Raw genomic sequence first — 24,002 nt, 5'->3', positions numbered from 1 at the left:
GTAACTAAAGAGGACAGTCTGTAGCATCTCTCAAATCAGGATTCAAATCCCAGCTTGATACCTCAGAAGACTTGCTTATTTAATTTCTCCAAGTGTTAGGTTTTCGGTTTTTTTTCCTATTTGTAAAATGTGAATCAAGATATTGACCTTTGATGTGTGCACCATACTTAAGTTAAATGAATGCATGTATGCCTTCCCTAAATATTAGCTATTCCTAATTTTTGGTGGGGAGGGAGATTGGGATTGAACCCAAGGATGCTCTACCATTGAGCTACATACCTATCCTTTTTGTTTTGTTTTGTTTTGATACACAGTCTTGCTAAGTGAGTTAAGACCTCGCTAAGTTGCTGCGACTGAACTGGAACTTGGGATTCTCCTACCTCAGCCTCCCTCCTGTGATGCAGGGATTACAGGTGTGCACCACCATGTCTGGCTGACTATTTCTAATTATTAACATGAGTTCTATTTTCAAGTTTTTCCTTTTTAGAGTCTAAATTTCCTTTAAGTGTGAACTAATTTTTAAGAGTAATATTTGGGCCTTATAAACTTAATTAAAACTAGAAATCTAACATTAGTTGTTAAACTTCTCATAATGGAAAATAAATTTCACTGAAATCACTTCACGCATTAGTTTTATGCATCAAGTTAAGAAAAACAATATCTTCAATCCAGATCTGGTAAAAATAACTGCTTCTGCCCTCTTTAGACAAATCAATAATTCCCTTAATAAGCATCTATCTAAGAACATGCTTTTAGTTAAAATGGATCATTCTGTATTACCATTGAACTCACTTAGGAATTTAAAAGCTAAAAGGGGCCCTGGGGAGAGTGTGCCCTCTGACATATACAAGGGAAGATGTGGAGGATTACAGAAGTCTGGGGATCATCTACAGACACTTGCACAGTGATATGAATAAAACCAGATTGCACTGTCTCCTCCCACATTTGATGCTCATTCCACTCCTGTGTTAAGACAAATAATGAGATGGGTCATTTATGTCATCTTTACAATTACCTGTTTGCACTCCCTAATGCACATCATCCATCTCACTTGTCCTTCGGACCTATCCATCAACCTTGCAACACCCAGGCTCTTTTCCAACCTCAAGTGCAAAAGGCTTCTTAGAGCTGCCAGTGGTAATTATAGCCTCCCACGCAGTGTTCCCACAGTTGGATGAACAATTACAAGCTGGTTATTCTGGGTAAAAGTATTCAGCCCCATATCCTCTGGCTCTTGCGGAGAACTGTTTGATCAAGATTTTGGTCCTACCTGCTGTGTTTGCAATGTTGCTCAGGTACCTGTTTTATGTTCCCTTCAATGCCTCTTAGTTTCTAATTCTTTATTCTGTTCAGTGTCAGAATAACTCAAAGAGAAAAGAATATCCATTAACATCTTCCTTAAAAAATAGTCAAAAGCCATTTTGAAGAAATCCCAGGAAACAGATGTATCTCTTTGTTCTTGCTTTGGTCCTGCTGGCAGAACTTTTTACCTCAGGATCAAGAGGCTGGTGGTTGAACTGAACAAAAGAGCTGCCCCTTGGGGCTAGTGTAGCTGCCCAGCAATTCCAACCTGGGTACCATGCTGATGCAAACTGGCAAGCAGGTCAGTCTGGAGGCTGAGTTTTCAGCCTATTGAAAACCTGTTGGAAAGTCAGATGGAGGGTGTCATAAGGCATCAATACTGGTTAGATATTTTAGGTTCTTCTTTGCAAGGGTTTTCTTTTCCTTGTTCAACTAGTTGGCCTGGTTTTCAATCATTTTTTTTTTTTTTTTTTTTGTAGCTCAGTTCTGTTTGTATCTAATTATACATTTTGGATGACCAGAAACAAAAGTTACAATAACAAAAACCGTAGATGGGGAATTGGGCTATCTTTTTGAAGTGCACCCGCAGAGATTTATAGAAGGATGTCTGCTTTTGAGATGACTTTATTATTTGCATTTCTATTAGCTGCTATTGACCTCCTGGAAGCTTGGTGGACCCCAGAGATCACTTGGCCATCATTATGGAAGCTATTTATTCTGTTTTGAATGAAATTTCATTGGGTTGTTTTCTGATATTTACCTTACCCTGCCATTTTAGATGTGGGGTGTGTGTGTGTGTGTGTGTGTGTGTGTGTGTGTGTGTTTTAACTTTCAATTCAAAATAATTCTAGAAGATTGGGTTTGTAGATTGCAGCTGTGAACTTTCCTGTGTGGAATGTCTTCAGCTGGGTGCCTGAGGGATGGCACAGCTAATCTGCATACCTAATGAGGTTTTCTGGGTCTGATCCATTCACCTCACTTAAGACACTGTTCAATATCCATCAGCGCTGGCCTTGAAAATGGCATTAAATGGATTCTTGGTGACATGACCACCTGGCGTCATCCCTTGGAAAGAGGGTGAAGTCATTCACTCATCAAATTTTAATTGATGCCATCTACTGTAAAAGGACCTGGGAATCTAACACCCAAACCAAGTGGTTTCTGTTCTCAGGAATTTCAAGGGCTTATAAACTGGCACAGGTGTCATAGCATCAAGGCAGGAGCAAGAGCCTGTCAGAGGCAGGTGCTGCACAGCCAGAGGAGTACTGAATGATTAGGAGGAGGGGAGCTGGTGAGAGAGAGAGAGCCACTGAGATTTCCTTGACTCTAGTCATCTATCGAGTATGTCCTGGCACTGGTGAAGGCCCTGGGAACACAGCACTGAACACATGGACAAGCAGGTAGGAGCCAATGTCACAGAAAGACAGAGAACAGTAAATAAGGGCCAGCCGATGAGGAGGTGTCAGGTGTGTGCAGACAACCGAACCTGAAAGTAATTTCTGATGGAGTGATCAGGAGAGGTGACTCTCAGAAGGTGATATTTAATTTTAAACCTGAAAAGGAAGCAGGAGTCATTGGTGCAAACATCTGCAACAGTTATCCCAGGCAGAGAGAACAGCGACAGCAAAGACATTAAAGAAGGCACAAGCTCTCTGTGTTTGAGAAGTGGAAAGAAGGCCAGCGTGGCTGGTAGGTGAGGTTGGCCAGGTGCACAGAAGTGGATCTGGTAGGGTCTGGTGGGATGGACAGGGGATCCAGTGGATCCAAGGCATGAGAGGAGCCATTGGTGGATATGATACGGTCCAAACCTGAGATGCTGTGTGGCAAGTGGGATGTAGCAGGAATAGCAGTGAGACAGGGAGGGCCATGGGAAGGTGACCAGCTGTTAGGAAAGAGACAGTGGCCGTGCCAGAGGAAGGAGTGACATTTGTGCAAGAGAAAATGAATTTGCGAGTACCCACAATGAAGGTAGGACGATCCAGACAGAGCAGTGAGCCAGAGAGGATTTTCATCAGTTACTTATGGTTAGAGCTGAGAACAAGAACATGGAGTGGCCAGAAAGCAGGAGAGATGAACTTTGGGCATCTCCCTTTGTTTAAATGCCATATTAATGTGTGTACACAGCTTCCTTGAAATTTTTCTAAATTTACTTTTTGACTTTTTATTTTGAGGTATTGTAGATTCATGTGCAGTTTTAGCCAACAACCCAGAGGGATCCTTTACCCAGTTTCCCTCAGCATTAACCTCTTGGGGAACTAGTACAGTGTCACAATTGAGAGGTGGACATTGCCTCCACTGTATCCACGCTTCACCTGTGTGCATCTGTGTGCCTTCACTTCTATGCAGTTCTGTCACAATGCAGATCTGTAAGGCCATCGACACATCAGGGTACAGATCAGTCCATCACAAAACCCCTTATGCTTCCACTCCCCCACCTCTAGCCCCTAGTCATCGCTAATCTGTTCTCCATCTCTGTCTTTGTCATTTCAACAATGTTATATAAATGGAATTACCTAACATGGATCCTTTTAGGATAGGTTTTTTTCATTGAACATGATTCCCTTGAGATCATGCAAATCTTCTGTGTATCAATATTTTGTTCTTTTTCATGCCTGATTGGTACTCCATGGGGCAAATATAGCAGAGTTTGTTGTCAGTCATCTGTTGAAGGACATCAAGGATGCTTCTAATTTTAGGGAATTATGAAATAAGCTGCTAAAAATATTCATGTATAAGGTTTTTATGTGAGCATAATTTCTCATTTCTCTGGAATAAGTATCTGAGAGTCCAATTGCTGAATTGTATAGTGCTTACTACATATTTGATTTTATGAGAAACTACTACATACCCTTCCAGAATGACTGACTTTAATTCTTCAGTATAAATACCAACAAGTGGTATAGCTGGGTTATCTGGTAGTTCCATGCCTAGTCTTTTGAGGAATCTCTGTACCGATTTCCATAGTGGTTGTATTAGTTTGCAGTCCCATCCACAGTGTAAAAGTGTTCCTTTGACTTCACATGCTCTTCAGCATTTATCATTATTTATAGTCTTCATGACTGCCATTCTGACTGGAATGAGATGAAATCTCTGTAGTTTTTTTATATAATTTTTTAGTTATAGGTGTACACAGTATCTTTTTTAAAAAAATTTTTCTTGCTTTTTCAATGTGGTGCTGAGGATCAAACCCAGTGCCTCACGCATGCTAGGCAAGTGCTCTGCCTCTGAGCCACAACCCCAGCCCTGAAATCTCTGTAGTTTTGATTTGCATTTCCGTAATTGCTAATGATGTTGAACTTTTTTTAAAAAATATTTTTTGGCCTTTTTTTTTTGAGAAGTGTCTGTTTATTTCATTTGTCTCTTTATTAATTGGATTTTTTTGGTGTTTTTTTGAGTTCTTTATGTATTCTAGATATTAATACTGTGTCAGAAGAGTAATTAGCAAAATTTCTCTCCCATTCTTTAGATTCTCTATTTACATTTTTAATTACTTATTTTGCTGTGCAAAAGCTTTTTATTTTGCTGACATCTCATTAATTAATTCTTGGCATTATTTCCTGAGCTTTAGGTGTTCTCTTGAGAAAATTGTTGCCTGTGCCTATATGCTGGAATGTTGACCCTATATTTTCTTCTAGGAGTTGCATAGTTTCTGGTCTAAACCTGAGGTCTTGGATCCATTTTGAGTTCACTCTTGTGCAGGGTGAGAGATAAGGATCTAGTTTCGTTCTATATATGGATAACCAGTTTTCCCACCACCATTTGTTAAAAAGGCTATATTTTCACTAATGTAAATTTTTGGCACCTTTGTCAAGAATCAGGTGACTGTATCTATGTGGGTCTGTCTCTGTGTCTTCTATTCTGTGCCATTGGTCTATGTGTCTGTTTTTATGACAGTACCTTCTAAGCATCAGATGATATCATCTGCAAACTGTGATAATTTGACTTATTCTTTTCCTATTTTTATCCCTTTTATTTCTTTCTCTTGCCTAATTGCTCTGGCTAGAATTTCTAGTGCTATGAAGTTTTTGTTACTATAGTTCTGTAATATAATTTGAAGTCTGGTATACTGATGCCTCCTGTATTTTTCAGCTTAGAATTGTTTTGACTATTCTGGGTCTTTTATTCTGCTAAATTAATTTTAGGACTGTTTTTTTCCCTAGCTCTGTGAAGAATGCCATTGGCATTTTGATGGGGATTGCATTGAATTGGTATGCTGCTTTTGATAGTATGGCAATTTTGACAATATTTATCCTGACTATCCATGAGCCTGGGAGGTCTTTTCATCTTCTTGTGTCTTTCTTCAATGTTCTGTAAATTTTTATTTAGAGGCTTTTTCACCTCATTGGTTAGATTTATTCCAATGTATTTATTTATTTATTTAAGCCTTTATTTATTTATTTATTTATTTATTTATTATTTCTCATTCAGAAGTATATTATTCAATATCTATGTGTGTTTATATAGGTTCTGAGGTATTTTGAGGTTTTAATTTCTAATTTAATTCCATTATGATATGATAAGATGCAAGGCAAGGAATTAGATTTTTTTTTTTTTTTTTTTTTTTTTTTGGTATTTGCTAAGAGTTGCTTTGTGGCCTGAAATTGTCTATAATGGAGAAGGTTCCCTGGGCCACTGAGAAGAGTATATTTGACTGTTTTAGTTGAAATATCCTATAGATGTCTGTTAAGTCCATTTGATTTATAATAGTTTTCAGATCCAAAGAGTCTTTACTATGTTTGACCTATCTGTTGGTGAGAGAGATATGTTGAAATCACATAGTAGTATTGTACTGGAATCTATCTGAGACTTTTATTCAAGTAGTGTCTGTGCTATGCAATTAGGTACACCAACGTTTGGGGTACAAATGCTTACTATTTTATGTTTGTCTCTTCTGATTAATTTGGGCTGGAAATCTGCTTTGTCAGATATGAGAGTATTTTACATTTGCATTGTGTGTCAATTTCTGTCCTTTCATTTTCATCCTGTAGCTGTCTTTGCCCATAAGGTGAGTCTTTTAAAAACAATATATAGTTGGGTCTTGTTGTTTAACCCATTCTGTCTTTTAGTGGGAGAGTTGAGACCATTTGCATTCAGTGTTATTATAGAGAGGTTTATTCATTACTACCATTTTGATTTATTTCTTATGTTTAATTTGGTCCTGTTTCTCATTTGCTTAGTTACAAATGACATGTATTCTTTTGTGAGTTCTGAGGTTTGTTTCTGATTTCTTCTGTGTGAAGTATTTCTTTAAGTATTTTCCATATTTCTGTTAGTAGTCATGAATTCTTTTGTTTCTGCTTATCTTGGAAGGATTTTATTTCTGCTTCCATTTTGAAGGACCAGTTTGTTGGATATAGCAATCTTGGTTGGTAGTTATTTTCTTTCAGTACTTGAAACACATCCTTCCAAGTCCTCCTGGCTTTTACAATTTGTACTGAGAAATCCAAAGTAATTCTGATTGCCTTGCCTCTAAATATGACCTAATGTTTTTCTCTTGAGGCTTTGAGAATTCTATCCTTGTTCTGTATGCTAAGCACTTAAATTCAACATGTTCTGGAGAGGTTCTCTTTGATCTTGTCTATTTGGAGTTCTGGATACATCCTACTCGGTATGTCCATATTATTCTCAAGGGTTGGAAAAAATTTTCTCATTATTTCCCTGAAGAGAGATTATGCAGTCCATGAGCTTGAATCTCCCAACCCTCTTCAATTCCAATGCATCTCACATTTGGTTTCTTAATGTTGTCCCAGAGTTCTTGTATAGTCTGGTCATTTTTACTTATTACCTTTTCTTTAATCCTATCTGAATGTTCAAGTTCAGCTACTTTGTCTTCCAGCTCTGAGATTCTGTCTTCAGTATAGTCTACTAACAGAAAGACATTCAACTGAACATTTTATTTGACTTATTGTGTCTTTCATTTCCAGGATTTCTGTTTAGTTCTTTTTCAATATCTCTATATTTTTATTGAATTACTCATTTTTTATCTTGTACTGTCTTCTTTAATTCAATTAGTTATTTGCCTGTGTTCTCTTGGAATTCGCCGATCATTTTTATAATCATTCTTTTGAAATTTTTATCTGATGTTCCATCCACTTCAATATCTTCAGAGTCTATTGTTGTTGAATCATGAACTTTAGGGAGCATTGTGTTACCTTTTTTTCATAATTTTTATATACTGTGTTCAGTTTTATGTGTTTGTTGGGATGGAGTTCTCTTCCACTTTTATGTGTAGGCATCTTTAGGATATGCCTTCTTTTGTCAAAGTAATCCAGATTGAGACCCCTGGTAGGTGTGGTATCCACTGCTTTCATATTAGTTCTCTCTGTTTTTTGCTGTAAGAGTGAATGCCTGTGAGTAAGGCATGAAGTCTCTCCACACCAGCTGTTCCTACTTGGGGTGTGGCTGTTAGTTTGGGGTTTTCTCTTTTCTATTCTTTGTATTAAAGTATAGCTGAATTTTGAGTGTTGTTGATCTGGGTATGGAGTAAGGTGCACTGTCTTTCAACTTGGTTTAGTTCAGTAGCCTAGTACCTACCCTGTGAATTTGTAGTGTCTCTGAAGATTCCCACCTTACAGAAAAGGGGGAAGCAAACAATAGGAACAACCAAAGCAAACAATATACAGCATTAAAAATGCCTGGTACCTGCTATGACATCTACAACACTAATTACCGCAGGAACAGGAGTGGTGGGGTCGGCAATTTGCCAACAGCAAAACCCATAAACAACTGTGAACTAGATCTGGCAGTAAACAGCAGGTGTCAACTATGTCATCCATAGTAATAATAATTTAAACAACAAGAATTGTGGGGGAAGGAGTTTTATAGCTCTAAAAGATGTTACAAATACAGAAAACAAAATGTGATAGGAAGGTAGAAGAAAGTTGAGAATGTTCACAACGTGAACAGAGGGAACACAGAAGAGATGTAGCAAGTGAGGTTTATTAAGAAGGAGGAGAAAAAATAGGAAAAACAAAAGAAGAGAGAAAGAATGAATGGAGAATTTAGTTGTTACTGAGAGAGAGGAGAAAGAGAAACAAGAAGAAAAAAAATTAAACAAGACAAAGGTAAGCAAACCCCAAACCCTAACCCTCAAAAGACAAGACATGCTTCTCAATAAACATCACTTGCTACATCTCCTCTGCGTTTCACTCATGGTCTGCTAGGTGCATCTAGGCCACAGGTTCTGCACTTGCTGGGCAGTATGGAATGCTTGACCTGATTTCCTGGGTTCCTGCGGCAGCCAGCGGCAGCCTGGCCTCCTCACTCTCTGCTTGGCAGTTGAAAAGTACAGTGTGCAATCTGGATCAGCTAAGTTCAGGCTGCTTTTCTGACTTACCATGCCAAATTTGTCTGCTGTGTTTCTCTTTGTGTGTTATCTCACACAACTTGTTATGCTACAACCAACTTGGCTCCAATGTATTCGTTCTTGTTCTTTGTTCAGTGCACCCAAATTTTTCAATTTCGGAGACCTGACTGTCCAATATTGAATGTCAGTGAATTTCCTCTTTCACCCACCTCTCTGAGAAGCAGTACTCCTGCTGCTTGAATCTTGAGCCATGGAGCAACTAGAAATGCAGCTTTATCTATTCTACTATCTTGAATCTCTCACACTATTTTTTCTTTTAACCATTCTGATTGATCTCTAACGGTATTTCATTGTGATTTTAATTTGTTTTTACTTAATATCTAATGATATTGAACATCTTTTTTGTGTGTGCTTGATCGCGATATATCCAGTTTGTGAAAGCACATTTTATGTCTATTGCCCATTTTCTAATTGTCAATTTCTACCACTGAGTTTCAAGAGTTTTTGATGTATTTTTGAGGTAGGTGTTTTGCTGGCTCCATGGTTTGCAAATATTTTCTCCCATTCTGTAGCTTGTCTTCTTATCCTTTCAACAGGGTTTCATAGAGTAAACATGCTTCACTTTGCTGGGATTTAATTTTTCAATTCTTCCTGGTATGATTCTTGTTTATGGTGTCAAGTTTAAGAACTCTTCTCCTAATCTTAAATATTTCTTCTTTGTCTTTTCTAAAATTTTTATGTTTTACATTTAAATAAATCATGACCAATTTGGAGTTAATTTTTATATGTGATGTTGAGAATTTTTTTTTTTTTTTTTGCCTATGGGTCTTCAATTGCTTTAGCTTCTATACTGAAAAGTCTATACTTCTTCCAGAAAATTGTTCTTATTCTTTAGTAAAAAATACAAAAAATCATGTGGGCATTATGTATATAGGTTTGTTTACAGATCTTTTATTTTATTTCATTTATCTCTAATTCTATCTCTCTTTCCACATACCACACAGTCTTCACTATTTAATTTCTTTTCAAAATTGTTTTAGTTAGTAAAGGTCCAGGTCCATTCAAATTTTAGAAAAAATTTTTCTATGGCTACCAAAAAAAAAAAAAGTCTGGGATTCTAGAATTACACTAAACCTATAGATCAACTTATTTATGTTCAGTCTTCCAATTTTCAAAATATAATACATATCTGTACTTATTTAGGTCTTTGGTTTCTTTTATAATCTTCCTTTACCTTTTTTTTTTTTCCTGCATGACTGGGACCTGTATCACCAGCCACAGGTCTTTGATTTCTTCATCTGTATTTTTCAATTTCAGGATCCAGCTCCTGTGTATTTTATGAGATTTGTCCTTTTAATTTTGGGAAAGCAATTTTAAGTGGCATTGTTTAAATTTCTTTCTACAGTTTGTTGTTATTATGCAGTTTATTTTTTTCTTCCTTTCTACCCCCATTTATTCTTAGGTGAAAGGTTATAACTTCTGAATATACATTATCAATAGAATCACCTGTCAAGAATACTGATTTCCCAAACATAATTCAAATCCTGAAATTTTGGATACCTTCATCTGGGTAGGGGTCAGAATGCCTCTGCTTCCATAGGAGCCTCTAATGTTTGCTTAGGCTACGTGAGTTTGTGTGTTGAGGGAGAGGGAGTATGGTTTCTAGAAGAGATTTTGGTGGTGTTTGTATGGCCACCCCACTCTCTGCATTAGCTCTGTTGGACACTTCTAATATGTCTATAATTAGGCAGTTGGCCTAAAAGAATGTTCATACAAGCTAAATATTTTTCTTGACTTTTTTACTCTTTGATTTTTGTATTTAGTTGGGAAACACTAAATGTATTTTCTGTAAGACATTTTTTGTTTTCTTCATTTCAGTTTAAGATCCAGTGGTAAGGTAAATAATTTGGGGGTGACAACTCTCCTATTGAGGATAGAGCTAATGTTACAATTCACCAGTATTTGTGAACCCAACAACGGTTGTTGTACTTTTTGTATAATTGACTAACAAGATGGAAGGAATGTTCAACACCTGACATTGCTAGGGTGATTATACTTCAAATCTCCAAACAGCATTATAGTTGATTAAATATGTTCTGAGTTATTATTTGTTCATATGAAAATTGTGTGTATGTTGAGATAAATGTGTTCACATATAAGCCTGGAAGTATAGGGTCTGCATTTTGAGTTATAGTTGTGCAAATTTAGAAAATGAGATGGTCTTAGAAAAGTTGCTGTTTCCAAAATAATGAACTTCCTCAGTGCATAGGTCTAAGAAAAGATATGGAAAGAAAATACTGAAGCAAAGCAAGCATAGGAAATGTCTATGACTAATGCAAAGAAAGAGTAAAATGATATTTTCTCTGGTTTGTAAAATATCCACTGAGAGAATGAGATGGAAGTAGTTACCTGTTATAAATGGTGTGGTACTCCCAACTTAAAATGAAAGGTAGCCTCTTACCTGTACTGAGACAGTCCCATGGTTCTCAAACTTGAGCATGCCTCAGGGTCACCTGGTGAACTTAATAGAACATCTCACTCCCCAGATCTCTGAGAATCTGCATTTCTAACAAGGTCCAGGTACTGCTAATGTTGCTGGTCCCAGGTATCCCACTTTGAAATTTAAAATCTCATCTATTGATAATTCCACTGAAGGCTAAAAAAAAAAAATACTAGGGCTACTGGATATCAGGAAAAAGCCTAAAGACTGTCCTTAGATCTATAGGGTTTTCTGAACAGACATCTACTACTTTCGGGTCTCTAGTGGACAAGATGCAACATGTAAGGAAAAAGTTTCAGTTGTGCATATGGAATACCAACGGCATAGGTATTAGTGCATTGGAATGAAGACACAGATCTCCTATACCTAAAGTCCTTCTAAAGAAAACAGTTGGCCATTGTGTGTCCTAAATTATTTATAAGTTCCCCTCCTACAGGTAAAAAAATGACTAAGTTTCTAAAAGTGTAGGCTATGTCACAGACGAGTAGAGATTAGTTCTTTCCACTTTCTAAACCTACTATTACAGTTATTGAAATCTTCAATTATGTAGATGTTTTCTCTCTGTGACTTGTATTTTCATAATTATGCATGAGGGGTATATTCTTGGGTCTTGAACAATCAGGCACTATATTCTTAGCTTGGCTTGGTTTAGAGTCATTTCAGTCTTTATTCTAAACTTCCCACAGAACTTAAATATCTTTACCCTCTCACACATTGAAAGTTCATCAATAGTATGATGGTCTTTGATCAACATCTCACATCCATTTTGTATTTTGGTTTTGCTTGTTCTCATGAGATTATTCTCATGTAGAATCACTCTCAGAAGCTGGCAGATATACAATTAAAGTTTTATGAGTCTGATTATGGAATAAAAACAAGGAGATTGGGGACCTATCTCTTTGGGTGTTGCCTAAACTTGTGTCAGCGAGTTTGATAGCATTTGCTCCCGATATACTTCAACCCACTCCAACATGGAAATACCTGATTGCCTGATCTGTTCACAATCTCTTTGGAAAATGCATCTTTGTGACAAGTATTTTTTATTGAAGTCCATATACTTCAATTGGGATCAGAAAAAGGAAAGAGGAAAGAATTGAAAATATTTTTGTCATAAGATTATCCTTTTCAGGGATAGGTTAGGCTGATTTGGGATAAAATGCCTGCTATTTTTCTGGTACAGGAACAACCCAAATTGGGTTCGTGTTCCTTTGACCCTACCCAATGAGTGGAGAGGAGCTGCAGGCATTTTTGAAGTGAATGAACAATTTTTTATTGACTTCAAAAAAATGAGTATCACAAGCAGTAAGATTGAGAACTTGAACTTGGGCATATAAGGTTGCTCTAAAACCTGTTCCTACATGTGAACAGTGTTTCTGTTCTGTGTATTGGGCCCACAATGCATCTCAGCATGACTTTGATCATGAAAGAAATAAATGCAACAGTAGAGGAAATTCTTTTCAACAAGGATTTCTTTATTTAACTTGGATAGATTTATAAAATACAATGATCCTTTTATAGCAAGACAACAAATAGAGGTATAAGAGATCTTCACCCCATCAATCAGTGGTACATTATTCTATGCATTAGATTATTGGAGTCTTAGGTATAAGAGTACAGTGGAAATGGCCTATAGAGTATGGCACAGTGAAAGATGAACAGGTACTGAAGTTATATGAAAGATTGTCAGAAAAACATAGAAAGTCAGTAGCTATAATTCCATCATCTATTATTTAAACATGTGGATTATTTTCCCATAGCTGAGCTGCTCTGGATTTCACAGGTCTTATCTTACCACCACTAGACATCAGTATTTTGAAAGTATGGATCTGTGATGTGACAGAGAGGCGGGTATCAAATTTACAATCCTTGAATGCACATGAGCAACTTCAGGTCCCAGGAAGAGAAGTAGGAGGAATGGAGAAAGACTCACCAAAGTGCAAGGACATCCCAGCAACTGCCATCAAAGCCTGGCGGCCGCCTAGCAGCAGCACTGCTTCTGGCAGCAGCACTTCTGCTGGCAGCAGCCCTTCCCACAGCCGCAGCTACAGGAGCGGCAGCAGGTGCGGCGGCAGCAGCACGTCCTGGGGGTGCAGCAGCCACAGCAGCCACAGCAGCCACAGCAGCCACCGCAGCCACCACAGCCACCACAGCCACAGCTGCCACAGCTACCACAGCCACCACAGCCACAGCTACCACAGCCACAGCTGCTGCAGCCACCGCAGCCACCACAGCCACCGCAGCCACCGCAGCCTCCACAGCCACAGCAACCCATGTTGTCAGTAGAGAGGACTCAGGTGCAGAGAGGAGAGGACTCAGGAGAGGAGAGGGAGGTCTGGAGCTTTCCTCTGCCAGGGGCCTTTAAATATGCCAGCAGGACCTGGCACATGGCACAGTCACTTCCTTGTTATTGTTTTGGCCAGTTTCTGTGGTGGACGCTTGCTTCCTGATGGTTACTCCCTTAGGGTGCACGACTTGGTTTGTATTTCAATTTTAGATATATTTCCCTCTGTTTCAACAATGGGGTCAGAACTGACTGAATGAAATATTTACTAACACATTGCCTTTCTCCATCTGTCTGTCCGAGACAATTCCTTTGGTCAGTCGTCACTGCCCAAGCCCATGAGACCCAGTTCTCCTGGGTTCTCACAGGTCAGGGCTAGCCTCACAGGGAGAATGCCATGCCCTAGCTTTCTGCTTTACTCTGTCTACACATTTTATGTACATTACCTTTAATCACCTTTTAAAAATGATTTAGGTGTGTAGAGAGTGTTAATCAGGGTTCTCTAAAGGAAAAGAACCAACAGGACACACACACATATGTTTTTCTAGATTGGCTTACACAACCAGAGGTTGTGGATAGTCCCACAATGGCTGTCTACAGGCTGGAGAGCTAGAGGAACAAGTAGCTGCTCAGTTCAAGAAGCTGCAACCTCAGAACAAGAGGGATCAATAATGTGGCTCCAGCCCTGGACCAAAGGCCTGAAAATTTTCTGGAGAGTCACTGGTCAGAGTCCTCTTTGGAAGAGGGAAGGAATTGGAGTTGATGTCCTCAAGTGATTGCAGCAGCAGGCAAGAACCTGTTCAAGAAGAATCAGGCTTGCATCTGCTGCTACCTCCTTGTTGTTCTTCCAACTTTTTGATTCCACCCAAACCTCCAACCTATTGGACTGTGCTGCCCACACTTAGGGTAGGTCTCTGCTCACATTTGCTGTCTCACATGCCAATCATTTCTAGAAAAACCCTCATGGATACACCCAGAAGTCTGTTAGTCTTGAGCACCTCTGAATTCAATTGAGTTGACAATTCAGATTAAGGATCACAGAGAATATCTATGAAAATGGGTTTTCAAGTCCAATAAGCCTAGGAAATGTTGGATATCATGTTGCCATTTAAGAAATTCACATTACTATTGCATTCATCAGTTTTTAATTGCTGTGACCAAAATACCTGACAAGAACAACCTAGAGTAGGAAGAAATTTATTTGGGCTCAAGAGGTTCAGTCCACCGTTGGCTGACATAATTTTTCTAGGCCTGTGATGATTCAGAACATTGTGGTGGAAGGGCATGGTGGAGGGAAGCTGTTTAGTTTATGGTAGTCAGGAAGGAGGGGGAGGGAGAGGGATAAAGAAGAAAAGAAGAGGAAGAAGAAGAGGAGGAGGAAGAAGAGGAAGAAGAAGAGGAGGGGGAGGAGGAGGAAGAAGAGAAACTAATAGAAGGAGGAGGAGAGGGAAGAAGCAGAAGGGCAGGGGAGAGCCAGGGACAATACATAATCCCTAGGGCACACGCCCAGTGACCAGCTATCTCCAGCCACTCCTCACCTGCCTACAGTCCCCACCAACAATCCATTCAAACTAGGAATCTATTAAATGGATTATTCCACCTACAAGGTTATGACTCTCATAATCTAATCATTTTGCTTCTGAATATTCTTGCATTGCCTAACGCATGAGCTTTTGGGGGGACATTAAATATCCAAACCCTAACAAATTGTATTAGAGGTAATAAGTTCTTGAGGGACTTACAAAGTCAGAAATAGAACAATTGTTACATGTCAAGTAGAAACTTTAAACAATGAATCCACTCAAAGTAGCAACAAATTTATAATATAACAGCATACAATTTTAAAGACTTGGAACATCTTTATGGAGAAAATGGTTAAATTATATTGAAAGATAAAAGAAAAATAAGTGAAGAAATATACTAGGTTCATGGATGGGAAATCTCAATGTCTAAAAGATGTCTATCCTTCCCAATATTATTGATGAATTCATTGCCACTGATTAAAAACAAACAGATTTTTTAAAAATTGCCTAAAAAAAAAGAAAAAAGAAACCAAAACTTGTCACCTGCCACTCAAAGACCAAGTTCTGAAGCATTTCCCTGTTTTCTTCTAGTAGGTCCAGAATGTCAGGTCTTACAATTAGACTTCAATCCCATTTGGAGTTAATTTTTATTATTTGGTGAGAAACAGTATTCTTCATTTTTATGCATGTGGCTATCTAAGCAATTATATTTGAAAGACATAAATACACATTTTATTGTGCATAGTCTTATGCATACTTTGCTAATCACCCTTACCCACATTTATGCTAACAGTGCTTCTATTTTTTAATGTCACCATTCTCATTTCTACGATCTAAAGGAAATTTTTTCCTCCCCACTTTCCTTTTTGACAATTCCTCCTGCAAGTGTGGCTGTCAAGAGGAAGAAAGACAAAAGGCAGCCATAGCTGCAGGGGGCTGGTTTAATAGATGCTCTCCTATTTGAAGGTGGGAGGTAGGTTTTGATGCCATTGAGGAGGGTGCAGAAAGGTGGGGGGTTCATTGCTCCATTTGCAGCGGCTAGAATGGGCAGCACCTCACAGATGCTCAAGGGGGATGGGAGTTAAGGAGGAGAAAACCCCTGAGAAAGGAGATTTAAAAGGCCAGGGAGGGTAGTTTTGAGAGGACAGATGGAGGGAACAGCGTTTGATGGCTGCAAAAAACGGGGAACAGAATCTCACACATCTCAATTGTTAGCCCAAGGCAAAGAGGAGGGTTGGGCAGATCCATGGCCATTTTATGAACTCCATGGTAGGAAGTGCCACCTTCTAGAGTTGAAGAGGAGGCTTTCTCTAAAGAAAGGGGACAGCTTTGAGGTAGTTCTTGTAGGAAGAGGGGAATCCAGCAGCTGAGAGAAAAGGGGTGAGTGGGCCAGAAAGGGTAGAACTGAGGCTGCAACTGTGCCTGATGGATGCCATTTCTGGGGCCATTGACTTATCTCAGCTCCCTCTAGTCTCTCCTGTATTCTTCTCCCCCAACACCATTTCCTTCTTATTTTCTCTACCTTGTTCTCTCCTTCTAATGATACAACTAAAACAGAGGGGGTGCAGAGAGAAAGATAAGATTTGTTTGGAGCCATCATTGACCTGCATCTTTAAGAAGGAGTAGAAGGTTGGCAGTGGAAGACAGAGCTTTCAGGGAAGGCTGCAGAGAGGCAGGGAGGTAGGGAGATCAAGCTGTGATTGTGCAAAGGCCTGTGTTGAAGGAGCAATCTGCTGTGTGCCCTGCACCTGCTGCAGTTCATCCCAGGTGTCTGTACTCAGGGGTGCTGTTCTTGGCTGGCTGGTGTGTCTTTGCTGGATCTTGCCTGTCTCATTGTGTCTGTCTCTGTCTCATTTCTGAGGGTTTAGCACGGTGTTGAGCACTCTACCATAACTGTGAACTGCCAGCAGCAGTGGTCTTAATCACAAACTCTACCTTCTCACATAGCCTTTCCTTAGATTACTCTGGAGCCCTGGTGAGAGACTGATCTGCGATGGCAAAGTGAAACCACATTCTTTAGGGCATTTAATGCCAACTGGTGAATCTGAATTGTTGTGTAGGAGTGAAATAGGTAGCACTGGAAAATATAACAGCATGGGTGGCTTTTTCTTTCTCCATGTGGGAGATTCAACCTCGGGCCTCATGCATGCTAGGCAAGTGCTCTACCACTGAGCTACATCCCCAGGCGGGGGTAACTTTTTAATTATAGAAGAACCAAAATTCCATAAAAATAGCATTAGATCTCATTATCCCGCGTATTCACCCTATATAGATTTAAACAGTTGGAGTGCACGTCAATAATAAGAAACATTTTAAAGTAGTTTGTTTTGTGAAGGACCAACAGCTTCCCAATCTCTGCCCTAGAAGTCCTTAAAGTGTGGTCCAAGGATTCTGGAGGCCCTCAGATTATTATAATAGTCTTTTCCCAAACTCCATATCTGTAGGAGACTGAATTTTCTTCATGTCCTACAATCAAAAGAACACAGTGTAATAGACTCATTGAAGAAGTTGATATGGGAATCCAGCTGTCTTTGATTAGCTGGACATTAAAGCAGAAATATAAAACAATGCCACTATACTCATTGATTTTTTAAAAAATATAGTCATTTTCTCACCAATTGTATTATTTATGTGAGCATGTGATAGGCTTATATTGTTATTTTAAAATCAATTCTTAACTACTTTTTTTTTGGTACCAGGAAGTAAACTCGGGTACTGGGCCATTAAGCCACATCCCCAGCCCCATTTTGTATTTTATTTAGAGCCAGGATCTCACTGAGTTGCTTAGCACCTTGCGGTTGCTGAGGTTGTCTTAGCATCCCAAGCTGCTGGGATTACAGGTGTGTGCCACTGTGGCTCATTCTTAAGTACTTTTTAAAAAGACAGTGTTAATTTCTTTTCTTTTCTTTTTTTTTAACTTTCCTGTGTATCTCCTTTAATAGTGGATTCTTTTTTAAAAAATTTTTTTAGTTGTAGTTGGATACAATACCTTTATTTTATCTATTTATGTGGTGCTGAGAATCGAACCCAGGGCCTTGCACATGCTAGGTGAGTGCTCTACCGCTGGGCCACAATCCCAGACCAGACAGTGTTAATTTCAAACGCAGTAAGTATATATAAATATCAGCCAATTAACAAGAGCTATCTGAGGCCTCAATTATTTTTATGAGCACAGGGTTTGTGAGGCTGAAGTCTGAGAATTGCTTCTCCACCCTTTCTGTGTGGTAAATGTGGTAATGTGTTTTTCAAAATCTGAACGTGGGGCAGCCCTGGGCACAAGATTCCCTGAGGAGGGAGGGAGGGACGTGTACTTTATAGATTGGAAGTCAGTTCAGAGGCCAAAGTTTGGGGGTGCCATGTCCTCCCCAGCCCTTCAGGGACTCAAAGAGCATGTGACAAATAAGGCCTCTAAGAAGAATAGAGTCAAAAAGCCTGTTTGGCTTTCTTTAAATGAATCATTTCTTAAAGGTATTTGAACCTTTTCTGGGAAGTACAGTTTAACATACTGTGAAACTAGGGTTGTCCCAAACAAATTTTGGGAAGCCCAAGATTGATTATTCCCTCTTGGTAGACAATCATCTTCCTGAGTTTTGAGCTAACTTTTTCAAACTAGGTGTGTTTGGGGGGATAGTAGAGCTTCCTGGGGCCTCTGAAACTTCACCTCGTGGTTGCCTTGTGGCCGCCTCTGTCATTAAGACTGGATCTATAAACGTGACTCATGCAAGAAGAATTTATCATGAGACGGAAGTTCACATGTGAGAACTGTGGGCTTCCCCAGGGAGGGTGCTTGGATAATTCCCTGAATGAGTCCAGTGTTTGTGGTCAGGGCCTCCCTCTTTGAACATGACTTCAGACCAGTGATGCAAGGGGCCGATGTTGGAAGACACCTCCTTGAGGTTAAGTTCCCCTTCTCCTACTGTAGTGATCCCTAGGAATGTTGCCTGGACAGGAGTCAAGAGAAATATAGAATTCCCCTTGGAAAATAATAGTGAGCAAGGAAAACTTCCAAGAGCAGGCACATCTAGTCCAAGACTGGCTGTACTTGCACATGTGGATAGCTCCTTTGCTATCCCCAGTGGGTGGGACAGAGGAAAATTTATCCAAAATGATTTAAGTGACTTAATGAGACTTCAGGTATCTAGTAGGAAAATCGGGAGTCTAAGGTTTTTCTATAGAAACTGAAATAACAAGGAAGTGGTCATGTGCCCGTCCTCTCCTCTCCCAGAGTTGGTACTTAAGGGCGCCCAGCAGAAGGAGGCTCCAGACCTCCCTCTCCTCTCCTGAGTCCTCTCCTCTCTGCACCTGAGTCCTCTCTACTGACAACATGGGTTGCTGTGGCTGTGGAGGCTGCGGTGGCTGCGGCGGCTGCGGTAGCTGTGGTGGCTGTGGCTGTGGCAGCTGTGGCAGCTGTGGCTGTGGCAGCTGTGGCTGCAGTGGCTGTGGTGGCTGTGGTGGCTGCGGTGGCTGCTGTGGCTGCTGCGGCTGCTGTGGCTGCTGCACCCCCAGGACGTGCTGCTGCCGCCGCACCTGCTGCCGCTCCTGTAGCTGCGGCTGTGGGAAGGGCTGCTGCCAGCAGAAGTGCTGCTGCCAGAAGCAGTGCTGCTGCTAGGTGGCCGCAGGACCCTCACTCTGTCTTGTTGGTAAGACCTCACGTCCCCGGATTCTCTCCAATCTCTCCCTCCCCTGTCACCAGCTTATCCCCGTGTGCTGTGTGGGGCTCAGGCTTTGTCCTTCTGAGATCTTCCTTTGTCCACGCTGCACAACTCTCCCAAACCACAGACTGTGAAGCAAGCATGAAGCCCAAGAGCTGATGGTAAGATAACTGGGTAAACTCAGAGACCAGCGGGAACCCTAATGGGTTATTATTCAAAAATGTTCCACCTTCTCTAAATATTCCGACTTGGATTTGGGCATTTTGATGTTTGCTGCCCGTGGCAGTCTTTCCTATGGCTTTTGTCTATGTGCACTCTTTTATATTTCCTAATAAAATGACTTAAGACAATCAAAAGCTCTTCATTGGTTGTGTTTTCATCAATTGCTCTATCGGCTATCCTGCCTACACTGTGATTCCAGTTTTGACTCACACTCCTCCTTCATCCCAACGCTGGCCAGGGGCCTGGACCCTGCACCCATAGCCATTTGTTACAGAGGACACAACCCCCAAGCTCCTTCCCTGAAATATTATTTTACCCGAAGCTTCTGTGTCTTTAGACTCCCCCAGATCTCCATGATGAGGGTGGTGGGATGGTTGATGTTGGTGGGGGGTTTGTTTCTTGAACCTTCACCAAGAATGAAAAAACGGGCTGAACGGGAAGGTGAAGGTGTGCAGCCTCTGCCCTGTGGTGCCTAGTGAGTTCCAAAGAGGCTGGAAAACTTTCCTGGGCAGGAGCTGTCGGCTGTGGGGTTCTGAAGTTTCTGGGTTCATCTGGATTCCTGTGCTCACCGTTCACCTCCGTTCTCTTCTGCTGATTGCATTCAGAAACCTCACCAGGCATCCCCAGGGGAAAAGGGAACTGCCACTCCCCAGTGCTAACAAGGCAGGTTAATTCACTCTGCAGGCAGGAGGGGAGCCCCCATTTTTAAAATGTTTTTCTTTCTTTTCTTTTCTTTTCTTTTTTTTTTAGTACTCCGATGACATTCTGAGATGGAAGCACTTTAGCTATTTTCCAAGTCATATTACTTATACCTCTTGAATCTACTCAAGGCCGTTTAGAGGTGGCATGACTGTGGGGACACGTGACTAAATCCATCAGGGTCACTCCAAGTGACTTTGGGCTGACTAAATAAGGACACAGTCACAGAAAATACCTTTTTCTTTGGGTTCAGTGACCACTCCTCAGCCACAGCTCCCACAAGGAGGGCAAGGTGGGCAAGAAAGAGAGGGAGCATGTCTCGAACCCAGGTTTTATTAATGGGGGGAGTTAATCCATGGAACATTCCATCCAAAAGAGGGCAAAAAGGTAGAATTACAACAACAGGTGGGTATAATTCAACCCCATCAGGTGACGTTCACTCCCAGAGCTGCACCTTTCTTATCTGAGGTGAGGTAAAGTCCAGCTGCATTGCAGAGAGCAATACCAGTCCAGTATCTCTTTACTCAGGACTTAAAGGTGTGTGCATAGCTCCTGTTTAGGGCGGCCCCCAACACATGACTTTCCCAATTCCCTCCTTTCCTGTTAAGCCTTCCCCACCTCTACTTACCCAGGGAAGATAGAAGAACTCTGAGCTCCATTAATACTTGTTTCTTTAGTATTAGATAACATATTCTTTTACTATTATTATTGATGAACAGGAGATAAATAAAATTCTACACAGACACAGACACACACACACACACACACACACACCACCACCACCACCATTTTTTTTTTCTGTTCTGTACAACTGATATATCTACATCTATTCAGGCTCCAGAAGGAATATGCACACATTGTACACACTGGCTTGATGCTGGGAATGGAGGATGGTAGGTAAAGCCTCCTGAACCCGCGGGGTTCACAGCCTAACGGGGAAGACGAGCAAGTAAATGGCACCCTGTGTAGTGCAACAAGTGCTATGGCTGAGTGCATCCTAGGGTGCTTGGAAATGCAGGCAGGGTACCCTGTTCAGGATTTGGGTGGGGTGAAAGGGCATACAAAGCCTCATGCAGGAGGTGACAAGACCTAGTCATGAAGGGTGAATGCTTTAAAAGCTTTGGAATGAGGGTGAGTCAGGACTGACCCGGGAGAGCTATTTCACCCAGGGGCAATTATGAGCAAAGACCAGAGGGAGCATGAACATCCAGGAATGGAGAGCAAAGTGTGGTGGAAGATGAGGCGCAGAGGTGAGGAAGGTCCAGGTTGGAAAAGAGCTCGCTCAAGTGTTTGGACTTTCGCTCTGCACTAGGGAAGAGTCTGAAGGATTCTGGGGGAGAGTGGCATGCGTTATAGAACATACCAGTCTGACGGCACAGGGAGAATGGATTGGAAGGAGTTGAGTCCTGGGGCAGAAAGACTAGACAAGAAGTCATTGTTGTGCTCAGGGATTCACATGGGATCCTGAAATACAGTGCAATGGAGAAATTTGAGATGATGTTTCTGGCTTGGACAGGTAGTGTGTGGTCCAACATGGGCAGGTGGGGCAACAGGGCAAATGGATTACCTGGTCACCCAGAAACAGGGACAGGGCAGTGAGCATCATTGCATTTAGTACTTCCAACAAGGCTAAGAGGCAAGTGCTGGTGTTATCCACCCATTTCCTATAGGAAACTGAGGTTGGGAGAGGGAGTTTCTCAGCCGTTGTTTGGTGAGGCTAGGATTCAAACCCAGTCTATGACACTAAAGCTCATTTTCTTTCTTTCTTTTTTCTTTTTCTTTTTTTTTTTTTTTTTGGTGCTTGGGGATTTGAATCCAGGGCCTCATGCATGTCAGGCAAGCACTTTACACTGAGCCACATCCTCAGCCCAAAGCTCATTTTCTTAATTCTACCCTGTGTAGTTTGTCAGGGAGGAGTGGGGCAGGAAGTCTCACCTTGCTCTTCTCTCTGGCCTTTCAGAACCTAGTACAGTGTTCACATGGAACTTCTCAAGAATGTTTCTTGGAGTAAATATAATTGAAACTGCTCAATGGGAAATGATGAGGCCTTAAATTCTTTGGATTCCTGGTCACATGTGTCTTCCCTCCGTCTACAGTCTTGCACAGGCAAGAGGGACAGCCACATTTGCATTTGCAGAACCGTGGTACCATTTAAGAACCTGGTCAGTACCAAACTGTGTCAAACTCTTTCAAAGTAAGAAGCCAGGCTGAGGCATGGTGGAGGCCGAGTCAGGCAAGGACAAGGTCTGATTTTCTTTCTATAGAATTTTATATTTTACTCATCATGGATTTTTTTCACACTTATTTTGATTTTTAATTATATTAATAATTGAATTTATGTTTTTGGTGCCACCTTAAATTTTGTAGCTCAGGAAATTGCCTCACTTTATTTTAGCCCTGGAAGGACCTGTTCTTTGGATCCAAATACTCCCCACAACTGTTAGCACTGTATTTAACCTGGATTAATGTGTGTTTATTAGAAAGTGTGAACACTTCAGACTGAGACTAAGCATCAGTGACCATGAAGAGTTTGTATGTTAATAAGAAAATCGCCCTCACTGTGATTATGGGAACAAGACAGATTCCCCTTCAGAGGGAAGTCAGCTGTAGAGGCTCCCATAGGCTCATTCCAGGCGTGTGAGAGGCTAAAAACTCCAAACTCAAACTGCACTGCAGCTCACCACAGTGTATTCAGTTTAGTGCAATTTGCTTACAGTAAAAATAAAATAAAAATTAAAAATTTAACATATTTTAACGTCTATTTTAACTGGTAAATAAAAACATAAAAATGTTGCATATGGAGAGGATACCAGGTTCCCTTTTGAGTCATGAATGCATTGTGCAATGTTTAAATAAGGTAAAGCATATTTATCGTCTCAAATATTGATCATGTCTACATGGTGAAAACTTTCAAAATCCTTTCTTCCAGCTTTTTGAAGTGCACAGTACATTATTGTTATCTTCTAGCCACCCTACTGTGCATCAGCACACCAGAAAATAAAGCAAGGTCAGACGCTCAGAGGCAGGTGGCAGTGCTTGGACCCCTCAGGACAGAGGGCTCTTGGACCCTCGTCAGGGGAGAGCTGACCTTCTCTCCTTTCACACACACAGGAAAACCCCTCTGGCCAAGTGTGCTCATGGTCCAGCCCTCTCGGATAATGGGATGCCTGCTCTTCCCAGTGAAGCCTTCTAACTTGAAACAGACATACTTCAGAGAAGCCCTGCTTCAATACAATAGTATTTACAAAACAACGGGTGGGCCGAAAGCGGGCCTCAGTTTATTGAGTCTGATCTAGACATTGAAGATAAGAAATCCACTGGTGTACAAGGGTCCAAGGTCGGGCTGCCTGGGCCTGTTTCCCAACTTTTCAACTCCTTTGTCATCTTGGACAATGAACATTCCAATATTCTTTGGAGTGTTATTTCAAGAATAAACTTAAATGTTACATGTAAAATACTTAGAACATTATAAGATGTTCAGATGCCTGTAACATTATAAGAGCTCAAAAATATTTGC

General features: G+C 40.7%; 1 pseudogene; it reads right to left on the bottom strand.

Annotated features, from left to right (window-relative positions):
• Positions 1-23,481: 23,481 nt before the first annotated feature.
• LOC143407645 (U6atac minor spliceosomal RNA) lies at positions 23,482-23,594 on the bottom strand (annotated as a pseudogene).
• Positions 23,595-24,002: the final 408 nt, after the last annotated feature.

Source organism: Callospermophilus lateralis, chromosome 9 (assembly GCF_048772815.1).
Source record: "Callospermophilus lateralis isolate mCalLat2 chromosome 9, mCalLat2.hap1, whole genome shotgun sequence".
Taxonomy (NCBI): Eukaryota; Metazoa; Chordata; class Mammalia; order Rodentia; family Sciuridae; genus Callospermophilus; species Callospermophilus lateralis.
This window is presented reverse-complemented; position numbering and strand designations above follow the sequence as displayed.